This window comes from Protopterus annectens, chromosome 6.part0 (genome assembly GCF_019279795.1).
Source record: "Protopterus annectens isolate FY-2018-M chromosome 6.part0, PAN1.0, whole genome shotgun sequence".
In the NCBI taxonomy this organism is placed as follows: Eukaryota; Metazoa; Chordata; order Ceratodontiformes; family Protopteridae; genus Protopterus; species Protopterus annectens.
In genome coordinates, this window is record NC_056737.1 from 1,993,786,935 (window position 1) to 1,993,809,045 (window position 22,111).

A 22,111-nucleotide genomic window follows, 5' to 3' on the forward strand; every position below is an offset into this window, starting at 1 on the left:
CGTACAGCAACAGTGGTCCCTCTCCATAAAGGTGGTGCCTCAACGGATCCTGGAAACTATCGCCCCATAAGCTTGACTAGCTTGGTCTGCAAAGCTATGGAAAGGATCATCATGGACCTCATAAATAAAGATATTGGGGACCTACAGACACTGGATCCTACCCAGTTCGGCTTTGTTAAGGGCAGATCCTGCCTCTTAAACCTGGTTGATTTCTTTGAAACAGTCACCAAGGCCATTGACGAGGGGAAGGTGGTCCACACAGCCTACCTGGACCTCGCAAAAGCCTTCGATACAATACCACACTCAGGCATTATAGATAAGCTCACCAGCTTAAATATAAACCCCTATGTCACTAGATGGATTGCAAACTGGCTCAAGGACAGAACCCACATGGTTAGAATTGCTGGAGCCATGTCAGACTCCAAACCAGTTACAAGTGGCGTCCCACAAGGCTCAGTCCTGGGACCTCTCTTGTTCGGTATATATTTCTCGGAGGTACAGGCCAACACAGAAGGACTGTGGATGACCAAGTTCGCAAATGACTGCAAACTGGGTGCCATAATCGACTCTCCAGCCGACACAAGCATCCTCCAAAAGGGCCTCATAGAAACAGACAACTGGTGCCAGAGCCATGGCCTCAAGCTAAATGCCAAAAAGTGTATAGTCATCCCCTTTGTCAAAAACAAAGTGCCCACAAATTACCACATAGGTGGTAATCCATTAAGTACAGAAGACGTAATTAGGGACCTGGGGACCCAAGTTGATAGCAATCTCTCATCTGACAACCACATGGCCAAAGTGTTTAGAAAAACATTTTATATAGCCCACCTAATCATGAAGGGATTCACATCTAGATCAGGGGAGGTCATCGTGCCTCTTTACTCATCCCTCATCAGGCCATTAATTGAGTACAATGCCCCTTTTGGGATGTACCTTACCAGACACCTGCAGCAACTGGAAAGACCCCAAAAGTACCTCACCAAGAGGATCAAAGGGCTCAAACAGATGCCATATGCTGCCCAGTTAAAGAAACTCCAGCTCTACTCAGTGGCATACTGCCTGTTCAGAGGCGATCTGTGCCTGACGTATAAAGCCATGTCCAACCCGGAATTAATGGACATGCTGCACCTCAGAAAATCCAAATCCCATCGAGCTACGCGCTCAACAGACTTGAACCTCAGCACTGAAATAAATAGGACATGCTGGAGGGACAGATTCATAACCCAGAGGCTCCTTTCACTCTGGAATAAAATCCCAGTCCAGGTTAGGCAGAGTCCCTCATTGACTTTCTTCAAGAGGAATCTTGATGAGTGGATGGGAGATCGTAGGTTTACCCCGGGTATCACTTCTGTGTCACTGTTAGACAGAGGCACAGTATACTAACCTCGAAAAAGGGCATAGCAAAATAAATTTAAAATGGGTGGCGAAACCAAACACATTCTGGCTAGGCTTATAAATGCCCTAGGGCAGATAGCCTAGTATGAACCTATGAACCTATGAACCTAATAGCTTTGTTCAGCATTAAATCACTGTCACAAAGCAAAATCTTTCTCACTGCAGCACTATTAATACCACACACAAGCCTGTCCTTTATCAACCCATCTTTTAAGTCACCAAACTGACACATGTTTGCTTTGTTTCTCAGGTCAGTTATATAAGCTGCAAAAGTTTCCCCCTGGTTTTTGATCTCTCATGTAAAACAAATGCTTCTTTAATGTAATATTTGTCTGGGGTTACACATTTCGCTGAATTTGTACTTTAAACACTCAGGGTCTTTCCTTGATTCAGCCTGTACAACAATATGACAGTTTTCACCTACTCCCTGTTATATTGCTGTTACATACACAAATGAATGCTCTCTTTCAATGGCCTCTGACCCAGCTAGGTTTAGCAAAATGAATGTCCTGTGTGTGCATCTTTATCAGAACTAGCTGCTTGTATAAAAATATAGTACTCTTGTGCCAATATTCTCCAATTGTCTGCAATATTCTGATCAAACACCAACAGTTTTGGTTTTCGAAATCCATCTGCCATATTAACACATACCAGTGAAGATTTTTGCAAGTATGCATAACACACCCACACATATACATATGCCAGAAATTTATGCCAGTATTTGTAACTGTGCCCAATAACACAACAAGCCTCTGAATAACTGAACTTTGTGAAATAAGTCTCTCATGCATACTGTAAGAAATCACCTCTTATCAGTGTAAGAAACATTTCAAAATAACTGCACTGTGCAAATAAACTGGGCAGATGAAGCTCAGAGTAAGAAATATTTCAAAGTAACTTCACTTTGCAAATAACCAGTACACAGCACATTGAACCTTTCCCAAAATGGCTGTACTTTGCTAAATAACTCTTTACAGTGCAAGATATACACTGTAATGATGGCACTTTGTGAGTAGATACATCCAGCACAAGAAACATTTCAAAATAGCTGTATTTTGACTGTAGTTTATGAAATAGTTGCACCTTGCATACAAATAAACTCTTTGGAATAAATGCACAGTAGTAAGCACATGCTGTAAGCACTTTTACATAATTTGAGACACTTCAAATAACTCTAGTTATTCCCTGAGAACAATATGAAATAGTAGTTATGCCAAAACACAATACTTTGCCAAAAAAATGCAATCTCTTTGCTTTATTTATGCTCAATGTGCCCTTTGTTGCCCTTATTATATTTGTTTTGCTCATTTAATCTCTTTCCATGCCCATTATACTATTCTTGTGCTCATTTTACTCTAGACATGCCTGTTTTGCTTTAAACATGCTCATTTTGCAATTACGAGGTAATTCCAAACCCCTTATGTTCTCTTCTAATAATCATTTTATCAAATATCTTAATTTTAAGCATTTTGTTTAATTAATAAACCTTTTGTGCCTCTTACTTATTTAATAATGTGGTTTGTGCCCTTGCAATGCTCCTTTTTATCTTTTTTATAAAATAAATTGTTCATGCAAGTTTTCATTACCTTTGGTTCATTTCTAGCCCTTTTTCATGCTTGTTTCTCTTGGTTTACCTTCACTGTTATCTCTGCACCTTCTAGCTCTGAAAAGCAGTCTTTGTTATCCCAATTCTGACACCGTGTCACTCATCCAATCAGGATAAAATAGACGAGTCTTCATGGGTTCTGTTCAAGCAGCTTTATTATGTACAAACACATCACAATTGAGGCGTAATAACATTAATTTAGATTAACTTATAAACAAACTAGCTATTACACTCATACACGCTCACTCTCTGGCTGCAATCTCAAAATGGCACTGAAGCTAGCACATGCTTGCTATTTATATGCACATGCCAAACTTGAAATGCTTCTTAAAGGTATTACATACACACACACACACACACACACACACACACACACACACACACACACACACACACACACACACACACATTAATCTACACCAGGTGACTTCAATATTAATTGGTCCTCCTGTAACTCACTACACCCTACTGACCATATTAACCTCCACGGCTTCACTCAAAAAATCCAAACTACAACTAGGACAGACAAAGCATCAAAAAAGGAGTCCATTCTCAACTGGATCCTTACTAACTGACCTGTACTATCATATCACTTTAGTAGCCTCCCAGACTCTCTTAGTGACCACCTCCCAACATTTGTTCTCTGACATCAAGAAAATCTGATAAAAACTTCCTCTTTCCAACAAATACGATATACAAAAAGCTTCAAATCTCAATACTGTCCAGCCTCAGATTATGTAATTGGAATCCACTGAAATTCCTCCCCTAGACAGTATAGTAGAGTATTTCAACACTACCTTCCTAAACATCCCTAAATAGCATGTCCCCCACTAGAACAGTAAGAATGAAGTCAAACTATGCCCCTTGGCTTACCAAAGAAACAAGATCACTTCTAAAAGAAAGAGTTAAAGCCTGGGAAACTTGGGTCCATAATAAAACTGCAGTGAATCAACAGAAATACATTGAACTAAGAAATAAATCTAAAAAGCAAATTAGGCTTGACAAAGAAATCACTGTACTGATATGCAATCTAAACACGAAAAAAACCCACACAAATTTGGGTCTGCTATTAAAAAAATTCTGCAACCAGGCCAAGCTAGCACACCCTCCCCATCCACCAGTAACTCTACTGACAATATTGCCACCCAGTTCAACAAATATTTCACTGAATCCATAAATGCCCTCACTTATAATAACTGCCCAACAACACCACCAAATCTCTCTTCCTTAGCTCATAAAAACAACCACCTTTCCCTACAATCAGTCCCAACAAGTACTATCAATATCTTAATAAACATAAACCCACAACCCTTGCAGCAGACTGCCTGCTGAATACCTCAGAATCATAGCCGAAGCCATATAGTCTCTTCACTAACCAGTCGCTCCATCTCTGAACAACATATCCCAGTTCTCTGGAAAATATCACACATAATAACATTACACAAAGGCGGGAACTCAACTGACTATCAAATTACCGGGTCTATATAATTTCATTGAAAACTCATTTCATTGAAGCTGAATTCATTGACACATATTCACTGAAAGCTCACTTCACTGAAAACCCAATTCACTGAAAGCTCACTTCACTGAAAACCCATTTCACTGAAACTCATTTTGTTGAAAGGTATATATGGCCTATTCCCCACTGTTGTGCAATCCTGGAGTTAGTATATAAAGTAAGGGGGGGTATGGGGGCACAGCCCCCCCACATTCGGGTGGTGTGGGGGCAAAGCCCCCCACATAAATTGGTTATATGTTGTCTTCTTGAAGAATTTTTTCATTACACTTGTAAGTATCCATCTATATGCTGTAAAATATTTACAATATGTGGGGGGCCATGTGGCGGGCTGTGCCCCCCCGCTCCCCCTTACTTTATATACTAACTCCAGGATTGCACAACAGTGGGGAAAAGGCTATATATACCTTTCAACTAAATGAGTTTCAGTGAAATGGGTTTTCAGTGGTGAGCTTTCAGTGAATTGGGTTTTCAGTGAAGTGAGCTTTCAGTGAATATGTGTCAGTGAATTAAGTTTCAATGAAATGAGTTTTCAATGAAATGATATAGACCCCAAATTACCAACCCATTGCTATCCTATCACCTTTACCAAAAATTCTCAAAAGTGCATACGTACTCAAATACTAAACCACCTCTTATCCAATAAGCTTCTAGCAAATACCCAGCACAGATTCTGCCCTAATCACAGCACTACCACAGCCCTTATTAGCTTCACTAACACTATTAACCAACACTGAAATGAAGGCAACCTTGTATCTTCTATCTTTCTAGACCTCTATAAAACTTTCAATACTGTCTGTCATAATAAACTCTTAACTGTACTATCTGATCTCATTCTAAGCTACTCCACTCTTGCATAGTTACGTGAATACTTATCAGATCACAGACAAGCTGTAAAATGTTATTTTAGGTCTTCTGCAAAGGTCTTTCCTTGGTCCCCTTCTCTTCAATTTATTCACCAGCAACTTTCATACTGCCAACCTACATGCCACATCTGTCCAATATGCAGATGATTCAGCTCTAATCTCTTCTGCCCCAACACTCTAAGAACTTCAAAAAATAACTCAAGAATCCTTTACTGCAGTCAAAACATATCTATCAGATGAAGAATTCATACTCAACCCAAAACAAAACTAAGCTGATGTTGTTTCCTCCTACAAAAGCCACAGATCTGATCACTTCATTCAGAATAATTTCAAGCAACAAAACACCTATTAGACCAGTCCCACAAAGTAAACTTTTAGGTGTTATAATAGATAAAATCATGAAGTTCGACCTACATATTGCCCAAGCAGTACAAAAAGCTCATAAAAAAACTGTAACTCTCTACAGATGCAAAAATATTTTTCTAATAACACTAAAACTATTATTGCTAGAACTCACTTAGTCTCCACAATTCTCTATGCACCCCCCCATATTCATTGATCACAACAAATCTGACTTAGTCAAAATAACCACCTGTTACAACAAAATAGCAAAGTATGCAACTGATTCAGCCTTTAGGTTTGATTACTGCCAGGCTCTTAAACAACTATCTTGGCTAGAACTACCCAACCTGCTCACCCTTAACCAACTTACTCTGGCCCATCAAATATTTTCCCACCCTGACAAAACCCCAACTCTATAAGGCTTATTAAATCAATAGCGAAGTAAACACTTACTATGATCCACTAGTAAATCGCTAATGGATGTAACTAGAAGTAAAAATAGTTCAGGTGACTCCCAATACTACAATGACATTGAAAAAAATCTGGAATGCCATACCCCTAAAGATATGAACTACAGCCAACAAAGCCAACTTCAAAAATCTTCTCAAATTCCATTTAGCTAGCTCATGGATATGCACCTGTACCAACCCTGGCTAAACTACTTACACAATATATACAGACTTTTGCAACGCATGTATCCTACATCGAAAGACATACCTAGGATATTATTCAAATAAGGCTAACAGTATCACTTATGTCTAATAATAGTGTCTTTTTTTCACAGTAGTATGTACACTATCTTATTTTATTTCACTACCCCTGTAATCAAATCCTCTGATTGTATATGACATCAACTTTATATTGTATTAAATGAAACGCTTCTCGTGTTCACTTACCTTGTTTGAAAATTGAGCTATACTACTCTAGATTAACATATACAGTTCTGGCTCATCTTTTTCACTTCTATTTTTTATTCTTTCTTATCTCAAAATATTCTTGTTCATTCTTATCTCAAAGTGTTATCACTGTCACTTGAGTGTTTGACTGTAACTTGGTCCACTGTATAATGTGTTATATATTATTATATATAACTACCGCTAAATGTAACCACTGCAAATTGTGTATGAAAACAATTTTATAATGTATTAAACTAAGCTTGCTGTTGTACACCTACTGTTATACATTTTCCTATTTTTATACTCATGTACTGTTAATAATGGAGCTTTTCTCCCTGGGTCTCCACTAAAAATGGGCAGCCTGCCCACTCAGACTTTCTGGTAAACAAATCTAAATAAAAAAATAAATAAATCAGATATACTTGAAACTGTCTCACCTTCAGCTATCACACAAGAGCAAGTCCTAAACGTGCTTTCAAAATCTAAAAATTCTGCATCCATGGGTCCTGACTATATCCCTGGATGCATCTTAAATAGCACAAAGCATGATTTAGGCACAGCCCTAACAACACTGTTCAGTCTCAGCCTCCATACCAATTTTGTACCAGATGAATGGAGAACAGCTACAGTCATTCCTCTGCATAAGGGATGATCTTCCACAGACCCAGGCAATTGCACAGTCATAAGTCTGACCACCCTCATATGCAAAGCCACTAAAAGACTTATCATGGAGATAATCAGTCAGGATATAAGAAACCTTCAAACAATGGAACCAACTCAGTTTGGATTCATCAAGGGCAGGTGGATTTTTTGAAAAGGCCACCAAAGCAATGGAAGAAGGCAAAATGGTACACACCATGTAACATGACCTGGCCAAAGTTTTTGACACAATTCCCCACTCATGCATAGTAGAAAAGCTAAATAAACTAGGAATTAACCCCTATCTCACATGTTGACTTGCCAACTTGCCCACTGATATGGCACAGATAATAGGACTATTTACCTCCACAAAGAGGTCAGTCACCAGTGGAGTCCCCAGGGTTCCAGCTGGGACCTCTACCATTTGCCATCTACTTTTCTGAAGTAAAAGCCAATACCAGAGGGCTCTGGCTGACTAAATTTGCAGATGACTGTGAGCTAAGAGTAGTCATGAAATCCCCAAATGTCTTAGGCAAGAAGCGTTGTTCCAAATAAATAACTGGTGCCAAAATAATGGAGTGAAACTTAATAGCAAAAATGCATTATTGTATCCTTTGGAAAGTCATATACCCAGGAAACTACAACATTGACAATACGCTTCTAAGAGATAACCCAGTTGTTCAGGATTTGGGAACTTACATGGACAGTGACCTAACTTTTGACAGGCACATGTCCATTGTTGTACAAAAGTCTTTTTGTATTGCACAGCTTACTAACAAAGGGATTGTGACTAGATCTAGGGATGTCATTGTCCCCGTTTACTCAGTCCTCCTTAAGCCAATCATTGATTATATTACCCCTTTGGCATGTATCTGTCCAGACAAATGCAACAACTGGAACACCCATAGATCTCCTGAGTAAGTTTACCTTACTGAAAGGATACACGGCCTAAACAATATGCCCTACATTGACTGACTCAAAGCCCTGTCACTATATTCAGTATCCTACAGACTGCTAACAGGTGACCTTTGTCTTGCATACAAAACATCCTCCAGCCCATTACTGATGGATTTGATACACACCAGCATGTCAGGCGGCATCATAAATACTTGGTCTAGGGATCTAAATCTCTTCTGCAACATTAACAGAATGATTTGGAGGGACAAGTATATCTCAGAGATAATTCCGCTGCTCTAGAACAAACTCTCCATCCACATGAAACAAAGTTCATCCCTATTCATATTCAAGCACAACTGAAATCTATGGATGGGAAACAGAAGATTTACCCTAGGACTGATTGTGTACTACTAATGGAAAGATGCAGCTCCTAAATGCTTTATCCCATGCATGGGTCCCCTCAAACTGTATATTGTATGATTCTAGTTATTCTCATTTGGGGTAATACATAATTATTGAGCATGGAGTGGGTAAGGCCAGTTTATAACCAAATGCAATATGTTATTTTGAGCACAAAAAGTGAACTTAGCTGGGCTTAAAATGACTCAGAAGTACAGCTAGCCTAGTACTTACATATGAACCTATAAATATATGATGCCATTGGACATGTTAATGTGCAATAGGTCTGACATACTATGATCTGTTAAAGATCAGGGGTGCCCCTCTCTGCCACCTATATGATAATGAGAAGATGGACATGAATCTGTGATGATCTTCCCAGTTTTTTAGATGTAAGCCCTTGACTTTTTAGTGATAAAGGATTGTGATCATTCCAGTTGTGACAAGTGTTTGGACTAGTGCATTTCAAAAGAGGCATTATACTCAATGGCTGGACTAATTAGTGCTGAGTATAGTGAAACAATGGGTGTAATACCTTAAGATAAAAGCTGTGCAATGAAAAAGGATTTCTTTACAAAAGTGAATGTGTGACAATCAAAATAAAGTTCTTTTTTGATGTAGGTTTCCAGTTTCCTAAGAATGGATACATTTTCAGGAGTGTGTTGTCAGTCTGATAGTTACAAAAAAGGTCATGCTTGCCAAAGGATAAGTTTTTTGGGACAGGTCTGATTGGAGGATCTTGGTGTCATCTAAGGATCTTTACTGGAAAAGCTCACCCAGACTCTGCCACAAATTCCTGTGAGGGAAAGGTTAGTTTGCTTTTGCTTTCTTACATTTTGTATTACTTTATTGCCTTCTTCTGTTTTTGTATACTGTGATTTGTTTTCTTTACACTGTGTTTTATTTGTATTCTGCTTTTAATTGCAAATTAAAACTAAGAATGAGACCACAGCCATGTCTCTTGAGAGTCACACAGAAATTCAGTTTTTCCAACCCTCCCACCCTGGTGCTGGTGTGTTCTTAAACTCAACTATCCTTCTAGTTGCCTGCCCCTTGTGTTAATTTGATCACATATCTCCTTCCCTTTCTCCTTTCACTGGCTGTTATGAGTAAGCACACAATTATCAATTTGTGAAATCATTCCCCTTCAACTATTTAAATGTATTAGCCGTCCCACTGAATTCCATAGAACCAGAATACAAAGTGCCCACCCCATTTCAATCTGTCTTGCTCTTTTAAAATTAGTGGCACTTCACTTAGACAGCTAAAGCTTAAATCACCCCCTCTTCATATCTAGCTGCTTAGTGTACAGAGTGGTGCCTAGGATATTAACCCATTTTTCCATCTTTCCTTTAATCTCTGCAACATCTATTGCAAAACCAACAGTTATTGGAGAACCTACATTCTGCCTCTGATAGTATTGGGATTAGTGCTTCTGTTTTCTTCTGGTGAGAGGAGGAGCATGGGGACATTATTTCCTGGAGACTGCTGATCACTGGAAAATCTAATAACTGCTTCATAGGTGACAGCTTGGAATTTGTGCTTATATTCTGTTTTTGGTAAGAGAAGGAGCAAAGTGCATTGTTCCTGAGTGTTTTTGGTTGGGCAGTGAGTGTCTGTGCTTGACATTCTTGATTGGTCTGGTTGCTATTCATGGCATCTACCAGGAAAATGCTACAGCAAGTGTACAGGCCCTTGCATCATCTGGGACATCATCTGGAACAAGACTGTGGATCACCAAACAGGCTGTGGCCTGCTTCTCATCTTGGTATTGGTGGTAATTTTTTGCTTCTGGTGAGAGAAGAAACAAAGGAGCATTTTACCCCAACAGAGTGAAGCTGTGGTGAGACCAGCACTAGTAGTAGCCAGGCAGTAGCCATTCAGCCAACTCCTCTCTTTTCATCATTCTTGACAAGCTAATTCTTTGTTTTCAGTAAGTACTGCTTGATTTGTTTCTAACTTCAGAATATGTGCCTAAATACTTCATCCTTAAATTTTCAGGGTCTACTTATTAGTTTCTCCTCAAGTGTTTGGCAGTGCCATGTATAGATACAGACACCTCGAGTAACATTTTTCCTGTAAAAGCACCACTGAAATTTCAGCAATACCTAGTCGCACAGAGGACTAGTTTGGACTGACAAGCAGTGTCCCCACAGTTGCAAACCAGATACTCCAGACATTGCTTTATATTCTCACTCCAACTGTCTAATCAATAGAAAAGGATTTTTGCCATGGATATGAACTTTCCCACTATCTCTGTTACTAGATTGGTGGATATAGGCATCCAGAGGCAATGCAGAAATTGCCTCATATTTACTGACAACCAGTCAATTCTCAAACAAACTGACATGGTATGTGAGAGATGTATTTACACAATGCCACTGGAGGCAAAGCTGTCACATAAACCACTCCTAATGTCAGTAAGGTTGTAATTAGTACACATGTTGTACCCATCATACACAATTCAATCCAGACATATAGACGCACATATGCTGAGAAACTTAAATGTAACCTTCCTAAACCCAAAAGACCTTCAAGATGAAGTACACATAACAAATTCGCTCAGCAGCCCCAAATGCACTCTTTCAAGACAATACCCAGATTAACACATACAGCCACATCTCATGGAGCCTCTACTTCAAAGCCCATATGGCAAGCTGCTACACATCTAACATTCTGGTCACTGGAGACTCCATCATGGACACACTGATGTCCCTCACTCCAGGCTGAGTAAAGAGGAAGTCATGGTCAGTTGCTTATCAGGGGCTGGGATCTGCCACATTACACATGCACTCAGGTTATTGGACCACAAGTACCAGTATGACTCAGTCATAGTCCATGTGGGTGTAAATGACCTGAGACATACCTCCATAGATTATATGAAGAGAGAAATCATGGAGCTCTAGGAATATGTTTCCCAGGCTGGTATTAGCCTAGCATTGAACAGCATTTTACCTTCTCCAAGGATACATACATACATACAGACATTTCAACACGGGCATTAATGCCCTTCTAACTTGCCAATATACCAATACACTTGTTCCCATAATAAATGTCCAGGCTGTTCTTAAAAATATCTAAACTAGTACTTACTTTGGTGTAATTTGGTAGTCTGTTCCATGCATCAGCTACTCTGTTAGAGAATCAGTTAATACACTTTGCATTCATTTAGAATCTTCTACTTAGGTTTTCTGATGATTCTCTTGTACTTTTTAATAACCCCAAACATTCTCAGACGTAGTTGTCTCTAAATGCCCTATATACTTAAATAAGACCTCCTCTTAGATATCTGTAAGTGACACTGTACAAGTTCAGATAGTTATTTTTAGTCTTTCTTAATAACTTACATTTTCACATTCATGGATGCCTTTGGTGTATTTCCACTGTACTCTTTCCAGTTTACTCACGCTTATTTTCTTATAGGGTATCCATATTGATATTCTAAACTCAAGTCTGGGTCTAATGTAACTTAACAAACAATGACTTCATTATTTTTGATCTCCTAGACTTTATAAATCTTTTTCTATAACCTATAGTTTTATAACTATCATTAACCAATGGTTGATATGATTAGAAAACCTCAGAGCTGAATTTATCCATATGCACAGGTCCTTACACGAGTGTACAGTTTCAATCACTGTGTGCTGTATTAAATATTCACCTTTCAATTTATGTCTCCCAAATCTCATATGCTTAGTTTTTGATGCATTTATCAGCATAGTATTCTCCTGTGCCCAAATGGTCAATTTAGTTAAGTTATTTTGCAGATGTCTTATCTGTAACACATATAATCAGTTTACCCAATTTCAGATCATCTGCATATAGGCTGTAGAACACCTCATATGAAAAAGTTAGGTCTGAAACATACAATTTAAACAAGTAAGGGCCTAGAACAAAGCCCTGTGTGAACACTCTGACTGTAACCAAGGATTTCACCTTTCCACTTGCTATGTGATACTTGCCATGTCCTATTTGTAAGCCATGCAGCTATCCATCTTATCAAGTGTACATCAATTCCTAGTTGTACTAACTTATTGATCGGTGTTTTGTATATGACCCTGTTAAATGCTGAAGTTAAATCTACATAAATTACATCACAGCACAATTTTCCATTCATAGCTGTCATTATATTGTTGTAGAACATCATGTTACAGGTGGTAACAGATCTGTTTTCAACGTATGCATGTGGATATATGGCTTCAAGTCCCAATCTATTCAGTTCTGATAAAAACTTATCCAATATTACCTTCTCCATTATTTTTCCATAGCATGAAAGTACACTTAAGGGTCTATATGACTCTGGGTTTGTCCTACTCCCCTTTCTCATAAAGATAGGTTTAATAAGCACATTTCTCCAATCTTGAAGAATCTCTCCATATTTATATGTCCTAGTGAATAATAGATATAATGGTACCGTAAGTTCTTGCTGAAGTGTTCTCAGGTCATTCTTACTAATTCTATCTCCTCCTTGTGCTTTGTTTGGATTCAGTTTGCTCAGTTCTTTTTCAATATAATCTAATTTGATTCCAGTATCTGAGGTTACCTTGATGTCACTAGAACAACTTATCACCCCTTTTGTGGAGCCAAACTGTTTTGCATAAGATTTTGTAACTATATAATCTGTTGTGTCTGAGAATACATTTTAGAATCTGCACACAGTTTATCAATTTGCGTGTCTTTACTCCTTCCACATCTTTTGTATCTATAAAAAGGTTTCCTATTATGCTATGTTTATATAAATTTTCTTCAAATTTTTCTTGATCTTGTCTCACACTATGCTTAATCTGTTTTTCTAGCTTGTTTATTTTAGTTTTCAAAGTTGTAGTTCGACCTCTCTTCCATTTCGTATACTTTTCTCCTTAATCAGATATTTTGTTCTTATGGAAATATATGCCCCTGATGTTGTATGCCTAGATACTGATGTTAAACATTTTTTTTTATTATTTTTTTTGCACTCAGACAATTTCTCTTTCAAAACTTTCCAGATTCCAGCTGCAGTTTTTCCACTGAACAACTCACTCTAGTTAGTTTTACATAGTGACTGTTTTACATCCATATAATCTGTAAGTAATCTTCTGTGCATTGGCTTAGATTTTAATTCGGCAGAATTACCTAGAAACAATTTAACCTTTATAACCCAATGATCACTGCACATCAAACTTGATTTGAAGTTACAGAAATTTCTTTGGGAACACAACCAATGTCTAGTATGTTCTGCCCCTGGTAGTTTTTTTTTACAATCTGAAGCAATCGTTGTTCCTGAATATACACTGTGAATAATTTCCTTACTAACATTGTTGAATCAATATTATTCCAGTCTGTTTCTGGCAAATTTAAGTCCCCAGCTAATATTATTCTTCCCTCCTGTGTTTCATGTAAGAAATGTATGAATTCCTCTAGGTCATCTGCACTTGACTTTGGTGGTCTGTACACTCAAACAATTGTAATATGTTCCAGGGTTACCTTTATTGTCACAGTTACACAGTCTATAGTATTGGTGTTATCAATGAACATGTAATAATCACAGGTCTCATAGCTATCTTTAATCCCAATCATAACACCTCCACCTCATTTTTTGTTAGAATGTCTGTTACAATAAAAACATTTATACCCTGACAGAACTGGTTTCCCATCATTGTTCTTTAACCATGTTTCACAAACAATAACATCAGTCTTGTGAGAATGTAGCATATTTTCCAATAAAATAACTTTATTATTAATGCATTAATAACCATCAGAGATGCATCGAACGTTGCTATCTGTGAATTGTTAAATTTTCAACCTGGCAAAAATCCTGCCTAGTGTTTCCCAAATATTGCAAAATATCTGCTTTAAAGATTCTCTTCTCTGATCTTGACAAATGCACTCCAGCCTGTCTGAACACATGTCCCAAAATTAGCCTTGGATGCTCTAAACATTTCCATTTTTTAAAAACAGGACACTTTTTTCCATGTGGGTATTTACCCAAAAATCTTGTCATTCAAAGTGATCTGACTATCCTTTCTGTCTGTGATTTGTGAAAAATATCTTAACATCAGTACAAAGTATACTATCTAAGAGGGCTGTCAGTTCCCTACTAACAGTCAAAGAATCCTTGCAAATGACATCATTTGTACCAACATGAATTAAAACAAATCCATACTTCTTTACATTAAGGCATTCCAAGGCTTGTCTCACATCTTCTATTTTTGCTCCTGGCAAGCACAACAGCATTTGATGTTCATTATAATCTCTGCAAATATAAGTATCAGTTTCTCTAATAACTAAATCTCCAATTACAAGAATATCTTTGCTGGCCAGCTCTGCAGGATGATGCCACAATACGAACAAAAGATGACTGATTTTAATAATTAGCTTAGTTGCTGGTGTCATCCTAATGTGTGCAATATTCATCAGTATGGAAGGAGATGGTCAACAGACCATTCTGCTTTGCCAGGATGGTCTGCAACTCTCTTAAGTTTTTGAATACTAGCTAAAACATTGTCTTCTCCCATAATACCTTTTAGGCAATGCAAAACTTAAAGTACTTCCAACATAGCAAATCAAAACCAAGAAAATCTAAGGGTGTTACTGTTTAATGCTAGCAGTCTAAATAAAAAACTCCACTCCCTAGAAGCTCTCTTCACCATAGAGAATGCTGACGGCTGTGCAGTAACTGAGACATGGTTTCAAGATACAGAGAGCACACTGTCACTGCAAGGTTATAATGCCTTCCACACATTTAGATCAGCTACTACACAGACAGGGACTAAAGGTGGAGGTGTCTCAGTTTACATCAAAAGTAAATGCACCTCAAAGCTGTTCAAACAGGACAGTGCACTTGAGCTACTCCATGTTCAAATCACCATAGGCAAAATCCAATACCACTTCCTTGCAAGCTATAGGTCCCTCTGTATGACCCAGGAAACCCATACTAGGTATTTAAACTTATTGGAAACACTTACTATGCAATCCAATACAATGTTCATGGGTGACTTTAATTATCCCACTATTAAGTGGGATTCCTGTATGACACCAAACATACAGACACAAGAGATTCCTGGATTTTGTAAACACAAATTCCTTGGTCCAGCTTGTCAGTACACCAACTGGGGGAGCATTCATACTGGATCTGATCCTCACTAATGTGGGAGAGTGCTGCATACCCCCCAGTGTAATGTCTTCCCTGATAAGGTGAGATCACTAAGTGGTCTCCTCTGAGGTAATAATAAAACCTGGAACCCCAGCTAACCCTGGAATATTCAGGAACTTCTCTAAGGCTAACTTCCTGCTATTAAGTGATATAGCAAACCTACTGGCTGGCAAAGTCACCTCCAACTTTACCCTTCTCTCCACCTCAACCTTCCCTAAGGAACTACCATCAAATACAACTCCCCCTGCTACCACTACGGAACAGATCCTTAATGTTCTAAGGCCAAGAACACTGTATCAATGGGCCCAGACAATATCACAGGGTGCCTTCTAAATAGTTTGAAACATGACCTATCAGGCCCAATGGAATTGCTACTTAACAGTAGCCTCCAAACAGGCTTCATGCCTCAAGAATGAAGAACAGCAAGAATCACCCCACTGCACAAAGGTGGGCCATCTAGAGACCCTGGAAATTACAGACCCAAAAGTCTCACTAGTCGTATTTGCAAAGCCATGGAAAGAATTATCATGGAAATGATCAATAATGATATGGTAAACCTCCAGACATTGTACCTAACCCAGTTTGGTTTCATCAAGGCCAGGTCATGCCTACTCAACCTGGTGGACTTCTTTGAGAAGGTCACCAAAGAAATGGATGAGGGCAAAGTGGTTCACACTGCCTACCTTGACCTGGCCAAGACATTTGGCACAATACTCCACTTGAGCATTGTTGACAGACTCAAGAGGTTAGATTCAAATCCATAGGTCACCAGGTGGATAGCCAGCCACCTCACAGACAGGACCCAGGAAGTTAGAATTGGGGAGTCCACCTCTACAAAGAGCCCAGTCACAAGTGGAGTCACTAAGTGATTGATCCTTGGCCACTTATTTTTTGCATTTACTTATCTGAAGTTAATGCATACGTCAGTGGACTTTGGCTGAATACATTTGCAGATGACTGCAAATTAGGAGCTGTCATTGAATCCCACCCCAACACAAATGTTCTTCAGGAAGGGCTAACACAGACAAACAACTGGTGTCAGTGCCATGGACTAAAACAAAATGCTAAGAAATGCATAATAGTATCCTTTGGGAAGTCATCCACCCCTGGTGACTATCATATTGACAACACACCCCATAGAGTTGACCCAGTAGTCAGAGACTTAGGTAGAGTAGTCTAACCTTTGACCATCATGTGTCTACAGTACTGAGGAAAGCATTCTATGTTGCACAATTTATAAACAAAGGTATGGCATTTAGGTCCAAGGAAGTCATTGTTCCATTGTATATGGCATTCATGAGACCTGTCACTGAGTACAATGTCCCTTTTGGTATGTACTTGATCAGGCATATACAACAACTGTAATGTCCACAGAAGTTCCTCACTAAACGTATACAAGGCATTAGTAAAATGTCCTAAGCAGACCACCTCAAGGCCCTATTTCTGTATTCTGTCGCCTACAGTCTGTTGAGGGGAGATCTATGCCTGGCATACAGGGCATTGTCAGCCCCCACTCAGATGGACCTCCTGCATATCCACAAAACAAACGGCACCAGAATTACCCATTCTAAAGACTTAAACCTTGCATGTGATATAAATAGGACTTGCTGGTGATACAGATATGTATCCCAAAGACTACTCCTTCTCTGGAAGAGGCTCCCCATCCATGTGGAGCATAATTCCTCCCTAACCCAGTTCAAGTGTTACTTGGACAATTGGATGGGAAATATGAAATTCATCCTTGGTTTGGCAACTATGTTTCTAATGAACACAGGCAACCTGTAAATGGCTCATCTCCCAGGCCCCTGCTTGTAAATGTTTCATCTCCTAAGCCCCTGCTTACACTTATCAAGGGTACCAGAACTTGTCAGAGATTTGGGATGCATGACTAGGCTTAAAAAGCCCCTTGTGGTCATTAGCCTAGTAAACACCTATGAACTTATGATGGCACCAAGTTTGCAGTCATCAGCAAACATGGTCAGCCAAAAAAACCCTTAGCATTAGCTTTGACCTCTGAAAAGTAAATGCCAAAGACAAGTGACTCAAGGGCTGATTCCTGGCATACACCACTACTAACAAGTATTTTGGAGGATTATTTTGTAATATTGCTGCTATTCTTAAATATAAGAGCTACCTTAGATAATACTTTTTTACTCTTAGTGGCATACCAATCTATCCCATTGGTCAACTCCAAGGACAGTGAATAATGTTGCATATATTGCTTTGCTAGGGTTAAGCCCATTGAATGTTCTATTCCATCTATAGTTTAAAGTAATAGCAACTTTAACATATTGATTTCCTTTGATATGTAGCTTTTTTCATATTGCTTGCTCCTGTTAGGTGACCCGATGCAGTAGTACATTTAGTTGCTCTTGTTTATTGATATTTATTATATACAACTTTTTAGCTTCACATTTCATTTAGAATGTTTTTATTCTTTTATATAAGTTTTACAGGGCATACTATGTATTTGTTTTCACCCGCTCTCCTTGTTATTGTTGCCCTTTTAAGTTTCATCGTTGCCCCTTTAAGCAACATTGTGGTGCTTGTGGTGATGTCGTCAACAAGCGCCAGTTACTTTGTTTTAAATGCATTTGGTTTTAATCCTTTCAACTGCTGATGAAGCTTCTGGCTTTCTGGAAGCGAAAACGCTGTTTTGGTCTTGAAATAAATTGCGTTTCTTTTCTTTTACATCGTTCTGGCTGCAGTGGTGTTCCGTTTTTGTTTTCAGTGAGTTTATTTGTTTCTTATTTAACTCGTTTGTATTATGTCTGCAACACCATCGAGTCCAGTAACGCCGAACTTATTTGGTACCTGTAGTACCAGTACAGAGAACTCTAACGATCAAACGAACATGAAAGGGCTGTTGATAGCTCTTTCTCAATGCTTAGATTGCATTAATCTAAGACTTGACAACATTGAAAGGTGGAGCGGAGACCATGTAACTAGTCGGGTCTTTACACAAACTAACCTGCAAAATAATTCACTTGGTTCCAACGCATCATTCATTGCAGCTGGTCAACAACCTGCCCAGTCGATTTCGCAAGGGTTGATAATTTCGGAGGGCAGCCTGCTTGCTAGCAATGCTGCTTTGCCTTCCATGCCTGCAGGAAATGGCAGCAACTCTACGAATCCAGCGCCTAGACAGCTACCTGCTATGCCTAGCAGTCAACAGATTTCGGGTCATGGACCACTCATGGATGTGCCCTCATTGTCCGAATGGGCCAACAACTTAGCACCTCTTTCTTTTGGTGATTTTTCTGGAGCAGGGCCATCGGTGACGGACCCATCTGACTCAGGTAACATTTCTGATAACATAGCAGAGAAGCTGAGATTTCTAGATGGTAAACTACTGAAACTGAAAAATTGCAATTAGAAGTTGCATATTTTAAACAATGTTTGGCTGAAGCTGTTATTCCTAAAGGATTAAGGAGTTCTTTTTCTCCTACTGGCCTTTTTTCGGATGCTGCTTTTGTTTCCGAATTGGAGTCTCTGTTCAATAGACAAGGCGCAGAACTCCTAGAATTAATGATTAAAAACTATTCCAAACAAATTACAATTTTATTGGAAGAAACATCCAACTTGGACAACGCGATTAAAGTTGATATTAACTTTGTTAGGTATAAATATGACTATGGCCGTATTTTTACCAGCATTGATGCCCTACTGTCCAAACTTAAAGTTAACAAGGGCAAAAAGTTAACAAGAGACAGATTGGCTTACCAGACACACTGTGCATACCCGAATCTGGTAAAAAAGGTTACTAGACAAAATATCTATGCAGAAAGGGATGACCCAGCACATAACAGATGTGATAACGAATTGCTGGAAGAGCCCCTCTGTGATGAGGACATCACAGACACTAATAGTCCGGCTAGTCCTGTGCAAGGGCCTAGAAGAAGTAATAGGCTTAAAAACCAAAATAAAGCACACAACTACAATAATCAACAGAGGCCTTTTTTAGGGAAGAAGGGCAACCGGAACCAGAGGTACAAGAGGTGGAATTAATTGATGAAATTCCACCCCACATAGGCTGCATTTCTTGTGACGACAACCTTCCTCATGTCATTTCTAATCTTAAAGGCGACTTCCACATTTACAATTTCTCTAATACCTTGATTGACCAAGAACTGGTTGAACTTTTGGCAAAAGGGTTAAATTTTGTACCCGACCACCAATTTAAATTAGCTAAAACACTGGTGGATCTTAAATTTTATGTGAGGAAATTAAACTTAAAAGTTTTTTTCAATAGTGAATCTTCTGCACTGGACAACAAATTGAAATTAACTAGTTCATTCAACCCTCCTTTACATCCTGGTCTTCACATCTTTGAAAGCGCCTGTGAACTTGACCTGAGACACTTATTTTTCCACAATCGCAACTCAAGTTCAACAAGGAATATAGCCCAGGATCAAGTCGCAAGCTTGAACAATCTCCGCGATAAAGCTGTCCGAGTCATTAAACCAGATAAGGGAGGTGGTCTAGTTATCTTCGACAAGGAAGATTACACAAGGAGAATGCTGAGGGTACTCGATTCCCCTGCCTATGCCACTTCATCCTTGAATGAGCTGTCCACTGCATATAAAAGAATTAGAGGGTATTTCAGGGATCTTTTCCTGGAAGGCAGAATTGACATTGATACTTACAATTTTGTTGACATCACCATGCCTAAAGTACCAGTCATGTTTGGGATTCCCAAAATTCACAAGAGCCTTTCAGATCCACCTATGCGGGCACTAGTTGACGGAAGAAGTTCTATCACGCACCCCTGTGCCCGTATCATTGATAACATCATTGGTAGATATTTGAAATCTATCCCGCAGATTTGTAAAGACTCTTGGGCGTTCCGCAACTCGATTAATGATGTGCAATTCAACGCTGATCTTAATTTCCTGACTATAGACGTGGTGGATTTGTACACCTCCATCCCTCACGTAGAAGCGGTTGAATGGATTGAACTCATGCTACGGGAACTTGGGGCTCCCAGTAATGACATTCATATTGTCACTGTCTTGCTTGACATTGTCTTATCCTCTAATTTCTTCATTTTCAACAATCAATACTTCTTGCAAAAGAAAGGAATTGCAATGGGTTCCCCGTGTGGCAGTTGTGTTGCGAATCTATTTGTAGCCTACTGGGAGAAATTTTTCCTATTTAATTCTCCTATTTTTCTCAGTTGTTCAAAAATCTACACACGATTTTTGGACGACATTTTCATCCTTTTTGAAGGAGGTGAAGAGGAAGCTCTGGAACTCATTTCATATATGAATTCCACAACTGAATTTTTACGATTCACACACCATTTCTCTTCATCTGTCATCGACTACTTGGATGTACAACTGGTAAAGGACAATTTCAACAACAATTTTTGTTCTTCCATTTTTAGGAAAACCACCTACTGCAATTCCTTCTTGCATTTTTCAAGTTGTCACCCTTGGAAACAGAAAAGGTCGATCGTGAAGGGACAACTAGTGAGGGCAGCCCGTATGTGCAGCACCGATGAAGCCTTCAAAAAAGAATGTGCCTTACTTAAAGACTTCTTCTTAAACAGAGGATACCTGGTAGACTTGGTCATTCATTTGACTGTGGAAGTCTCCTCTAAACGCTTGGAGGGTTTTCTTACACCTCTTCTCTCCTCTAGATCTCCCCCCTCGCCAAGTGGAAGACCATTAGACACATTGGATCCATTGCCTTTGGACCCATCTTGTGGGCAGGATACTATTGTTGTGGACACCAATAAGGACCCTGACTTCTCGGCCAGTTTTATTACTGCCTTCAACACAAACTCAAGGCATATTTGTTCCATTATGAGGAAGAACTGTTTTTTTATCATGAATTCGGGGCTACACGATAGGCTAGGTTTATCTCCTATCTTCACGTATAGGAGGGGTAATAACCTTAAAGATATTTTACAGAGAAATACGAAATGTGATCACTTGACGAGAATAAAGGGCACATCTACTTGTGGGTGTTGCAAATGGTGCAGATACCTGCGAGTAGGTAACTCTTTCATCATTGGGGAGAGGAAATATTTCATCAATCACAAAATTAATTGTAAAACGAAGGCCATAGTATACGTAGCTTTTTGCCAATGCTGCGCAGCTTTCTATGTTGGTAAAACGGATAGACGCTTCTGTGACCGTATATACCAACACATCTACGCTATCAACAATAAGAAAAGCGACAACGCATTGTCAAAACATATTCTTAACAACAGCGGCCACAGCTTCCTGTTTATGGGCATTGACCATATCAGCATGGATATCAGAGGTGGCCCACAATCTCTCATTGTTGAGACTCGTGAGCTCGAATGGCAACTCCAACTGGACGCCTTTTCATTTCCTGGGCTAAATGAAAACTGTAATATTGCTGCTATTCTTAAATATAAGAGCTACCTTAGATAATACTTTTTTACTCTTAGTG

At 39.0% G+C, this 22,111-nt stretch overlaps 1 protein-coding gene across 1 annotated transcript in view; it reads left to right on the forward strand.

The window, feature by feature from the left end:
• Positions 1-22,111, forward strand: part of PDE11A (phosphodiesterase 11A) — a 3,012,459-nt gene that overhangs the window by 1,490,722 nt on the left and 1,499,626 nt on the right. The window lies entirely within an intron of this gene.